The sequence below is a fragment of the Ambystoma mexicanum genome, chromosome 13 (assembly GCF_040938575.1).
Source record: "Ambystoma mexicanum isolate Mex_15411 chromosome 13, UKY_AmexF1_1, whole genome shotgun sequence".
Taxonomy (NCBI): domain Eukaryota; kingdom Metazoa; phylum Chordata; class Amphibia; order Caudata; family Ambystomatidae; genus Ambystoma; species Ambystoma mexicanum.
Genome location: NC_090938.1, coordinates 713,771,011 through 713,782,902, shown reverse-complemented (window position 1 = coordinate 713,782,902; position 11,892 = coordinate 713,771,011). Strand labels below are relative to the sequence as shown.

The following is an 11,892-nucleotide window of genomic DNA, read 5'->3' as shown; positions in this document are numbered from 1 at the left end:
GTCTCTGCTATTCCTTCCGGAAGTTAGGGCCTCAGGCATTCCGCTCGAAGCTTGTTCCTTGCCTCCTTTTGTTAATGGCGTTCTCAGATGCTTCTCTAAATATGTGGCTATTTTAACCAGCGGCTCCCACTCCGCAGAACGCGGGTGTATTAGCGCACCAGCGTCAAAATCCTCCCCAGCATCTTCCTCTATGTCTGTGACTTTCTTTTTCTTAGAAGGTCTCTCTTCACTAGAGGTTGATAACACTTCTATGTCCTTGTCCGAGGATTGATCGTACAAATAGTCATCCTCCTTCGAGTTCTCTGAGGATATGTCATGCCACCTGTTCTCTTTCCTCTTGGACTTCACTGCCATTTTCTTGCTATCTCTTTTCTGTGACGAGCCCGTGCGGGGGGGAGGGATTTCACGCCTTAAGGGCTCTTTTTCTTCCCCCTTTCTGTCTCCTGTGTCCACTTGCCCCTCTAAGTTCCTCCCTACCTTATGAGAACTTCAGCCGGTACTCCATAATGGCCAGTTGATGGGGGCCCCCCAAATTGGCTTCCAGAGCCTTCTGAATGACCTGCCCCATAGTGGGGTGGGTCCACTTCTGGCTCACTTGTGCTCTACCTTCCTCGCTGGAGCTGGACATTCTTTGGACTTCCTCTATGGTAGCTGCCACAATTAAATACACACAGGTGTCTTGGGCATGTACCCGTCCAAATGAACACCCTGTAGGTGTGTGCAGTAGTCCATAAATATGGCTTATATCGCCCAACAATTTTCACTCAGAACTGTGCCCATCAACAATTGATTTTCTGCAATTTATAGTATGTTATCAGCTGGTGGCGATGTTCCGCTCTGTAGAGGGGACTGCAACCTTGAAGCTCGAGGCTTCGCTCTTTTCCACGCACTGCGCCGACTATCCTGTGCCTGTCAGGTGCGATCTGAGATCGATCTGTGTGTAAAAGCTTAGGAATGAGACCCCTTGCTCTCTCGCCGACGTGTGTGTAACCGGCAGGAACAGATTACTTTCGGAGTAGAGGCGCGTCGGAAACACATATTTCTGACCCACCTCACCCGAGTTCTGTGACTGCGCTGCCTCCTGATGCCGGCCTTATCTCCTGCAGTCCCCACAGCCCTGAGAGACAGACAAATGAAATGTAAAGACTGTCCGTGGATATGCTCCGCCACTGTTATCCGAATGTGCTGCGCTTGCGCTAAGTTTCCCCTAACGTTTGCGCTGCTGCCACAATCTATCCACGGTATAAACACAATTCAACAAAGACAAATAAAATTGTAATTAACTGGCTTGCCGAGCAGCAAAGAAAGAGGACGATCTTCTTCTTCTTCTTCTTAATTATCGGATGCATGGGCGGACCCACGCAGGTGCTTCCCCATCCTAAAGGATGATGTGCACCAGACCCACCAATCAATACTTAGCTTACATAAACTCACAACTCCTCCCACCGCCCCGTTTGCCTCACAAAATCCAACATCACACTATTCCTCCTCCTGCCTCTCTCCCCTTCACCTCCCAGCAAAGTCTTCCCACTCAGCTCAGCCACACCCAGCGCAATCGAACCCTCATCAATTCTCTCTCCTCAACATGTCTCTCACACCTAAGCAGAAAATGTCCCACAGTCTCAGGCACACCACACACCGCACAATCTCTCGACTCATGTTTCCCCACTTGAAACAGACAATCATTCAGTCCTGCATGTCCTATCCTCAACCGATTCAGCATCACCTCTTCCCCCCTCCTCCATTCCAGACTCCCCGCATCCACCTTCACCGACACTTTCCCACGAACACCAAACATCCACCTGCCCTTCACCCAAGAGGACGATCTAAGATGGTGGACAGTATTTATGGAGATGGTTAGGGACTGTTGGTGTGAAAGGTCATGTGTTTATTTTAAGGACCAATAGGAATGAGAACTACTAAAGACGAGAGGTACATTGGGATTTGTAGTTTTGCTCACTTTATTTTTTAAATTTGGTCTGTTATTGTTTATGTTGCTTGAGAAAGTAAAGTTCAAAAGAAGCATAATCTGAACCTCTAGGACTAGGTTTTAACATAACATTTCTTTGCTCGTTGTTATATATCTAAAATGTTCCCCATAACACATGAAGACCTCGTGGCGCAACGGTAGCGCGTCTGACTCCAGATCAGAAGGTTGCGTGTTCAAATCACGTCGGGGTCAATGTTTTAAAATATTTTTGGAAACCGTTACAATTCTGTGTGCTTTCCCTGGCTACACGTCGGTTATTGTGTAAGTCTACGACCTTTCTTTTTTTGAGGTGGTAGAAGAGGGGAGATTTGATGTTATGTACATTGAATTCATGCTATGCACAGAAAAGAAATACTTCAGCTTAAATAATAGTACTGCTGCGGCAAACAATAGCAGTGAAGTGTATTTAAAAAAATGACTTATGAAAAGAAAACTGAAAAAAAAAAAAGGCGACGTAGTCGGCAGGATTCGAACCTGCGCGGGGAAACCCCAATGGATTTCAAGTCCATCGCCTCAACCACTCGGCCACGACTACAGCCGCGGAAGTGCGGAACAGAAGAAGGTGACATACGCTGCTTTTTTATGATTAATATTTTGTGATGATTCTGGGATTTATACGGTGTGAGCATCTTGTGACATAGGATTTTTTCGTGTTTGCGTCTGTTCTTAACTTTTCTTTGTGGACACATTGCGCCGAGTGGAAATCGCCACATTGGGAACAGCTCAAGACGTCACAAAACTATAATGGCTAGTGGAATGACATATGGGTTGAGCTCCAAGATGAGCATGTCAGGTTTGAGGCACGCACGCACGCACACACAGACACACACACACACACACGCACGCACCCCCCCCCCCCCCCCATTAACGCGATGTCTCGGGTGCACGCCACCATAGTCAAGTCACACCGAGGCGTCAGTGACGTTGTTTCAGTATCACATTGGATGAACTCTACGGAGTGTGTCCTATTGCCTGTACCTCAGCATCAGGGGCAGGGTGTCGTGGTGCAGCCAGCGGTCACGTTAGCACACTGCATGACTGTGATAGTGCAATGCCCATCACCGACCTGGTGTCGGAAACACTTTCACATTCATGCTTCTAGTGTCACGGTGAGGCACAGAGTTAGTAGACCCGTGTAATGAGCGGATATCACTGTGTACGTTTCACATCAATACACGTCACTGGTGTGGTGTCGCAGTAACACCGGGTACGTATCAGCGTTACCGCGCCTGCGCACCACTGACGACGCGTTTCCACAGCATTCTCAAATACCATCTATGTACTGGTGCGAATGATTAATCAGGAGTACTTCGCTGTTGGCGGTTTACTAGCACACTGAGCCCTGATCACACCGTGTGGCGCTGTGGCTTAGTTGGTTAAAGCGCCTGTCTAGTAAACAGGAGATCCTGAGTTCGAATCTCAGCAGTGCCTACACTTTTGAATTATCTTTTTTTGTTGTTTTGTTATTAATAATAACAATAAATTGCTGTGATTAATTTGATTGGTGTTTCCAAAACTTTCGTGAAGAGAATGTAAATGTAATCATTTGGTGAAAGAACGCTATCGTGCTTTTCCTGTCAGGCGGTCACACAGAGTCAACCCGTCTCTATGAAGACTCGGACATTTTGAATACACCGATTGCGTTCAGTGCTCGACTAGTTTTTATCGGAGCCGTCGCTTTAAAGCCACAAGAGAAAACTAGGCCGTAAAAGAGGGTACTGAAGAAAGACTATTAAAAACAATGCAATAGAAAATAGATCAGGAAAAAACATGAGTTAAGTTGGGAAAAAATGTCAAGATAGTGAATGAAAATGAAGCACAGTGCATATACTATTCGGAACCGAAAGTAGGCAACATTTTGTTGTTGATTGACAATAGTGTGGTGTCACGTGCCCTATTAGTTCCGGGTTACGTGACACTAGGAAAATAAAGGAATCACCAGAACTGGGGTCAGCGCCGCGCGCCAACATCCGGCCCCCCCGAGGCGTGCAGCGAGGTGTCGGGTTTGCCCGCAAACAACGGCAGACCGACATCACACTTGCGACGAGGCGGAGAGAGAGCCACGCTACGACCGCACCTCCTCTCATCCGGACGGTCAAGTCCACGGAGCCGCTCAGCCCTACGCACACTGGTGAGCCCGCATTGCCCTCAGCTAGAAGCAAAGCCGCGTAGCATTCGCGCCACGAGGAAACCACGCACCGCGAGGAAACCGCGTGGCATACGCACCCCTCCAGCAACGACCGAGCTACGCGGACCACGCGTACAGCGAGCACCAACGGAGCTCCACCCTGGAAAGGCCGTGTGTCGGCCTGACGCATCGGTTAACTAGAACCGAGTCGGAAAACGCTCCGTAATGTTCCATGGTCAACATTTAAAAAAAAAAATAACAAACACGTGCATGATCACGCGCTGTAAGCTGTGCGTTTGCAGCCTCCCATAACACTGGAAACCCATCCCAAAACTCTAAACACCATTGATAACCTGACACTGGAGCACACTGTCACCAGGAACTGCCAACACACCGGTGAGTCTACCCCACAGCAGCACATCATCAGGAAAGGGGCACCCAGTTAGAAGACCCCAACAACATGTCAAGCTCAGAAACCAGCCCCGTGCGGGCCAGCACAAGCTCAGCTATCAGAAAGAGCCTCACCACAGACCACCCTGACCCAGCACTGACCACGCTTATGCCGCCATTCGACCCATTCACAACGGGGGCAGCCATCAGATGGGAAATCTGGCTACAACAGTTTGAAATGCACCTTGATGCCAGGGACATCACTATAGCAAAAAGGAAGCGCACCTTCCTTCTACTGAACGTCGGATCTGCCACCCTGCGCCTATTCAACGCTACCCCAGACCGCGGAGACCACAACAACTACGACACAGATAAGGCGGTCCTCACAAACATGTTCAAACCAGATCTTAACCCTGACTACGAACGCTTCCATTTCTGCATGGCCAGGCAACGCGAGAAGGAAACTGTAGACAAATTTCACGCTCGCCTCCGCAAAATGGCAGTAGGCTGCGAGTTCCCAGACGAAGAATTCGCAATCCGCCTCCAAATAATCAATGGCATATCCTCAGAAAAGCTGAGAAGAGCGATACTCTCGGAAAGGAACATGCGCCTATCCCGTATTCTGGAAATGGCGCACCTTCGTGAGCAAACTGAAGGCCAAGTAGCAGTGATCGAAGCAGCGATCCAAAGACTCAAGCTGGATAACCCTAAGCCGTCAGAAGACGTCGCTGCCATATCCAAACACCAGAACGCTCACATGAAATACGGCCAGAAAACACAGGCGCCGCCGGAACGAAGCAAAGCATGCAAATGGTGTGGCGGCCCATGGCACAAAGGGGAATCCTGCCCAGCATGGGGATCCACATGCAGGAAATGCAACCGTCTAAATCACTATGCTGCAGTCTGCCTGAACCCACCAAATCTGAGTGACAGAGAAACGGCGTCACGACCGGCACCCGGGCACCGAAAAAAATTCGCACCGAGGGAGTCATCACACCGACAGGACCGGAAAGGGAAAGCCAGAGCCGTTGACCACTCCCAAAGATCCCCAGACACGAGTGATAGCGACGACAGCGTATCACCTGAGAGGGAAGAAAGGAAGCAAACGGATACACCGAGTACATCTCATATCAGCCGTCGAGCCACACCGGTCACGTTAAAGGAAAAGACCATCCTGTACCGTCATCGCCAACGGTGAACCGCTGAAAGTAGTTATTGACACCAGCGCAACAGTGAATGCAATGCCAGCGACAGCATTCAGCAAGCTCCAACCGAAGCCCACGCTTCACAAGAAGAAGATCCGACTGTACGCGTATGGATGTAAGAAACCCCTGCCCGTGCAAGGGCCCTTCAAGTCAGACTTCGCCCACAAGAACACTAACTGCAGGGCGCGCATTTATGTGGTAGACGCTGGCTGTGAAACACTGCTCAGCTGCAGGACAGCAGAAAAACTCAAACTAATCCACTTTGCATTCAACCTCCAACACAACAAACTTGACGATCTACTTCAGAAACACAAAAAACTATTCCAAGGCATAGGATGTCTAAAAGGCCGCACCATCAAACTTCATATAGACCCCACCATAGAGCCGAAAGCCGTGCGACATCGACTGATACCTTTCCACCTGAGAGAAGCCGTGGAGAAGGAACTGACCAAGCTCGAAGAAGCAGGGATAATCGAAAAGACATCAGGGCCAACCCCATGGGTATCACCAATGGTGGTGGCCCAAAAACCTAAACAGCCCAACGCTGTAAGAATTTGCATAGACATGAGACTTCCCAATGCAGCGATTGGAAGAGAACGCCACATAACTCCAACGATTGACAAGCTCATTGTGGACCTCACTGGAGCAACAATCTTCAGCAAACTGGATCTTAGATCTGGCTATCACCAGCTCAGATTGGCAAGAGACTCAAGGTACATCACTGCATTCTCCTCTCACCTTGGGCTAATGAGATACAAGCGGCTCAACTTTGGAATATCGTCAGCTGCCGAGGTATTCCAGCATGAAATCCGCAAGGTCATCACTGGCCTAGATGGCACCACGAACATCAGCGACGACATCCTTGTGTACGCATCGAACGAGAGGGAGCACCACAAACGCCTGGCAGCAGTCCTGGGCAGACTGGAAATGGCAGGCCTAATGCTAAATGCAGAGAAATGTGAATTTGCAAAACAAGAACTGTTTCTTTGGATATATTTTCAGTGCCAATGGCGTGTCCCCTGACCCTTCCAAGGTAAATGACATTAAAAACACAAAGGCACCTCAATCAGCCACCGAGGTGAGAAGTTTTATGGGAATGGCGACGTACTGTGCGTGGTTTATCCCAGACCTCGCCAACATCGCAAGCCCACTCCGAGAACTGACCAAAAAAGACCAGAAATGGGAATGGACATCAATCCACCAACAAGCATTCCAACAAATCAAGGACACGTTGTCAGCATCCACAACCATGGCATTCTTCAACGTAGAAAGGCACACTGAACTACTAGTAGACGCCAGCCCGGTTGGCCTAGGAGCGGTACTAACCGAAACGGACAGTGAGGGGAATGTGTTCCCTATTGCATTTGCCAGTCGGGCGCTCACCAAACCTGTGCAAAACTACGCTCACATAGAGAAGGAAGCCCTTGCCATCCTGTGGGGATGTCGACATTTCAAAGTATACCTGCTCGGCAAGAAAGCAAAAGTCTATTCCGATCACAAACCATTGATCCCGATATTCCGAGGCTCCGCTCCCCATCCGCCAGCACGAATCGAGAAATGGATGATGCAGCTACAGCCCTATAACATAGAGGTCCACTACCGTCCAGGGACAGACAACCCAGCGGACTACTTGTCCCGTCACCCGAGACCTGCCACCGAGGGAGAACAACACCACTCGAGGGAAACCGATGAACACGGATGCCACGTGGTCACCTGCGCCCGACCGCGCACCCTCACCATACAGAAGGTAGCCTGTGAAACAGAGGCAGACACCATCCTGCAGCACACCACTGCTGCCATCTAGTCAGGCAACTGGAAAACCTACCTCACGTCTATAGCTCAATGTACCGCATCAGCGCAAACCAAACTCCGGGCACTGTTTGGGATACGACACGAACTCTCCGTCGCCCCCGAAGGAGTGCTCCTCAAGGGTCACCGCATTGTACTACCTGAGTCATTGGAGAAGAGAGCCCTCCAGCTAGCCCACAGCGGACACCAAGGCATCATCAAAACAACGCCATACCTCAAATCCAGAATGTGGATGCCCAATATACAACAAAGAGTAATGGAGCTCGTAGAGTCATGTGCGGCGTGCCAAGCATCCAGGAGACCGGAAAACCCTGAGCCCATCAGCAGCGCCCCGAGAAGCAGCAAGCGATGGGATGCAGTTAGCATGGATCACTGCACAATTGCTGGCGAAGGATACCTACTTGTAGTGATCGACGAGTTCAGCAGATATCCAGAGGTAGAACATGTTGCATCTACAAACGCTGAAACCACGATCATCACGCTGGAAAAGATCTTCGCGACACATGGGATTTCGAGAAAAGTGAAGAGCGACAATAGCCCATCATTCACCAGCCAAGAACTGCGAGATTTCTTCAAGGACATAAACGTCAAACACCAGCGCATCACCCCCAGATGGCCCCAAGCAAATGGCGACGCAGAAAGATTCATGGGGTCGCTGAACAAAGTTATTCGCATCGCCAAAGAAAAAGGTCATCCCTGGCTGAAGGCTGTCTATCGGTTTCTAAGAACGCATCGGCAAACCCCACATTCATCCACCGGCGTCAGCCCCGCCGCCCTCATGCTCGGGGTACCGATACATGCAGAGCTTCCCATACACCCTCTGTGGGTAGCCCCCGAACCGGACATCCCAGCTATGGACGCGATGCGACGGAGGCGGAACGAACAGGAAAGCGTCGCCCGACGAGCCCGCCACAGAGAGCTAACGCCAGGTGATACGGTAATCGTCAGAAATCGAGCAACACCCAAGAAAATGTCCCTTAATTTCGAGCTACAACCGTGGACAGTCAGCACGACAAACCACAGCATGGTCACCGCCACCCGTGGAAGCGAGACCGTGACAAGAAACGTGTCGCATTTCAGGAAGGTACCAGCTGAACTATGGGAAGAACAACCAGTGTCCCCAAGAAGCGAGGTGACAGCCCCACACACACCCCAGAGCCAAACATCGTCCAAGGCCCGCACTACGACACCAACCTCCAGAACACCGTTTCAGCAAGATGACCCAGCCAGGCCGGAAGCCCCGAGAGCGGAGGCACCTGAGAGAAGTAGCACTCTGTACCTCCTGAGGGAAAGACCCAGAACGTCGTCCCGTCTTCAAGGGTACGTGGTGGACGGAATCTACAGAAAGAAGACCCCGCCAAGACAGACTCTGAGACAGGTGAACAAGTAGTACCCTGTTAGACTACTTATGTTGAACAGTTGTGGAGACACCTCCAAGTTGGGGAGGAATGTGGTGTCATGTGCCCTATTAGTTCCGGGTCACTTGACACTAGGAAAATAAAGGAATCACTGGAACTGGGGTCAGCGCGCCAGTCCGGGTTTATGCACCCAACAAGGTGTTTGTGTGACTTATTGCCTGCGGCCCCTGCGCGCCAACATCAGGCCCCCCCCCGAGGCCTGCAACGAGGTGTCGGGTTTGCCCGCAAACAACGGCAGACCGACATCACAAATAGTACCACAGGAGGAATGGGCCTCAAATACAGACACATTGATGCCAGCTAGTATTAGTGTATTTATTGAGTGCTCAGAAAGCAACAGAGCCCTTTACAATCATAGTGGTAGTGACAGACTGGGTCCTCAAGGAGGCACACAGATAACAGGGTTGTATACAGCCCTGCCCACCGCGAAATCGGGCACCAAGCCAACTAAAAAGAAAAAAAAGTGGTTCATTGCCACTATGATGGGAAACAGCTCTAGGAGCGTGATATCTCGCGTCACGCCCTCCTTGTGCCATGGGGGTGGCCATACCTGTGCACATCAGTCATTCCCTGGTATTGTACCAAAGCATAGCTCTCAACTCACACGCTTTTGGCGGGTGTCACCCGTCTTGTAAAGGGCTGACTCACACGCCAAGCATCCTGCATGTCCATTCATTCCAATGGGCGTCTCACCCGCCAAAAACAAAATCAGGTGATTTCACCCGCCTTTGCAAAACAAATGGTTGAGAGATATGCCAAAGCCGTGTGAGTCTGATGCATCGGTGTAGAGCCTTATACTCTCGCTACTTGCCCATTGCTCTCTCCAAAGAAGTACCCTGTTAAATCTGTCCAGAAACATATCCCACATCTTCAAATCCTTTTACCTCTGCGCCCTGGCATGCGTGCTGATACGCATGTTGCAAGCCCACTGTCTTGAGTGAAATACTTCTAGAGAATACACTGCTCGTTGGTATGACCCTGCCAGCAAAATTTAGCTTCCCTGCCAATGACTGCAGCTCCCTTAGAGTCGCTTTGTTCCTGCCCAGAAATCCTTTGATCGTCTCTTTGAGGTCGTAGTTAACCAGCAGGGGGAGGCCCAGAGAGGGGCTAGCGATGGGACCAATAGGGATCCGGGGAACAGCCCCACAGGTCAAATAGATAACAGGGTTGGATCACTGGTGCAGGGTGGAGGTTCCCACTAACAAGCGCTCACATTGTCAGGCAACAGCCAGGGGATGTTTCAGGTAACAGTACTAATTATGGAAGAGGGGTGCCAGGGTTCGCACCATTGCAAGCCAAATGTAATGCTTTAGTTTGGCATATCCCTGTCCACAGTAAGGAAAGGCTATGGCAGAAGGAGTTTATAGACATTTTTAACTTACTTGAGCTGGAACAGACGGGTCTCGATATGCGTCAAATATCGGAGAAAGAGAAGGAGAAAAATGAGAGTGGGTTGAAAAGGAGGAGACAGTTTGAAATTGGTTAGCTGGATTCAGGGTGCTTGCATATATCATGATAGAGAGATATCCAGATGACGCTGAGGCTTTATGGGCATATGAGCAGTACATCCACAACGCTTACCTGACATATGGGGGAGACGGCCTGGGTGAGGTTTGACAGGAGTTTCAGGCTTAAAAGGCAGATATGGCCAGCAATGGCATGGGACGAAGTGGATGTCACAGGTGTCATTGAAAAGATGGTGGCAGCAAAGGAAGTGGGGAGCAGGGCACAATGGGAGAAGCCTTACTAAAGAAAGGAAAAGTGGTCTTATGCGGATAGGAAAGGGGGTCCTTTTGTGGGTGTTCTTCCTGGAACAACAGGTCCAGCTGTCAGCAGGCAGAGCAGGGCACCTGCTGGAAATTTGAGCAGGGCTTCTGTCCCTTTGGTAAATCTTGTAAATTTAAGCATGCATGCTCCAAATGTGGGGGAGGGCATAGCACAGGATCCTGTGACGGGGGTAAAAAGGATGGCCTTATAGGGAAAGTTAGGATAAAAAGAGGAGAGCTTCGGGCCCTGGAGATTGGGAAGGTAGTGCAGAAATTACAGTTCCTATAATTGAAATATTATGAAAAGGGAGATAAAGCGGATGCTCTCTTGGCAGCACGGTTGAGGATCCAGCGGGCAGACAGATGGGTTGAGGGGATTTGTGATACTCAAGGAATCCTGGCTACCGATCCGGTTGAGGGGGTGGGGGGTCTGTTTTGCCGGGTTCTATGAGCAGTTGTATAATCCTGAGGGGGGCCAAATGTGGAGGGTATTGGGGAATACCTTGCTGGGATTTCTCTCCCGCAGTTGACACCCAGGGAGGTGGAGGGGTGGAGGACCCAATTTCCAAGGAGTAAGTTCTCCTCGCCATCAGACGATTTCAGTCAGTTAAGGCCCCGGGGGAGGACAGGTACTCTATGAGCTTTTATAAAGCATTTGCAGTGTTACTGGTCCCGCATATGGTGAAATATTTTCATTTCATTATGCATACAGAGAGGGCATCTAAATCATTTTGTCAGGCGTTTATTTCGGTAATACCGAAGGAAGGGAAGGATTCTCGTTTGTGTGGATTGTATCGACCGATTCCCTCCTTAACGCTGATGCTAAGACTTTTACCAGAATCTTCGCTTCTCGGTTCAAGCGGCTGATGCCTCGGTTGGTCCATTTCGATCAAGTGGGGTTTATCACAGGGCGCAGTGACCAGAGACCCTGCGGAAGACATTGCACCTCATGGATATGGCCAGGAGGCAGGGAGTAACCTGACCGTTTTGACCAGGGACACCGAAAAATTGTTCAACAGGGTCACCTGGGACTTTCTTTATGCGGTCCTCCGGCTATATGATGTGGGGCCTAACCTCCTCAATGGTATCAAGGCAGTATATACGGATCCCAGGACCAGGGTGGAAGTGAATGATAGATTTAGTCTTCTGTCTCCCCTGTTGTTTGCCTTATTCCTGGAACCCCTGG

At 50.1% G+C, this 11,892-nt stretch overlaps 3 non-coding genes across 3 annotated transcripts; 2 read left to right on the top strand and 1 right to left on the bottom strand.

Moving 5' to 3' along the window:
- Positions 1 to 2,110: 2,110 nt before the first annotated feature.
- On the top strand, positions 2,111 to 2,182 carry TRNAW-CCA (transfer RNA tryptophan (anticodon CCA)). The gene has a single exon. It is a non-coding gene; the product is annotated as a tRNA-Trp (tRNA).
- Positions 2,183 to 2,443: 261 nt separating this feature from the next.
- On the bottom strand, positions 2,444 to 2,525 carry TRNAS-UGA (transfer RNA serine (anticodon UGA)). The gene has a single exon. It is a non-coding gene; the product is annotated as a tRNA-Ser (tRNA).
- Positions 2,526 to 3,347: 822 nt separating this feature from the next.
- TRNAT-AGU (transfer RNA threonine (anticodon AGU)) lies at positions 3,348 to 3,421 on the top strand. Its single transcript has one exon. It is a non-coding gene; the product is annotated as a tRNA-Thr (tRNA).
- The last annotated feature ends 8,471 nt before the right edge of the window (positions 3,422 to 11,892 follow it).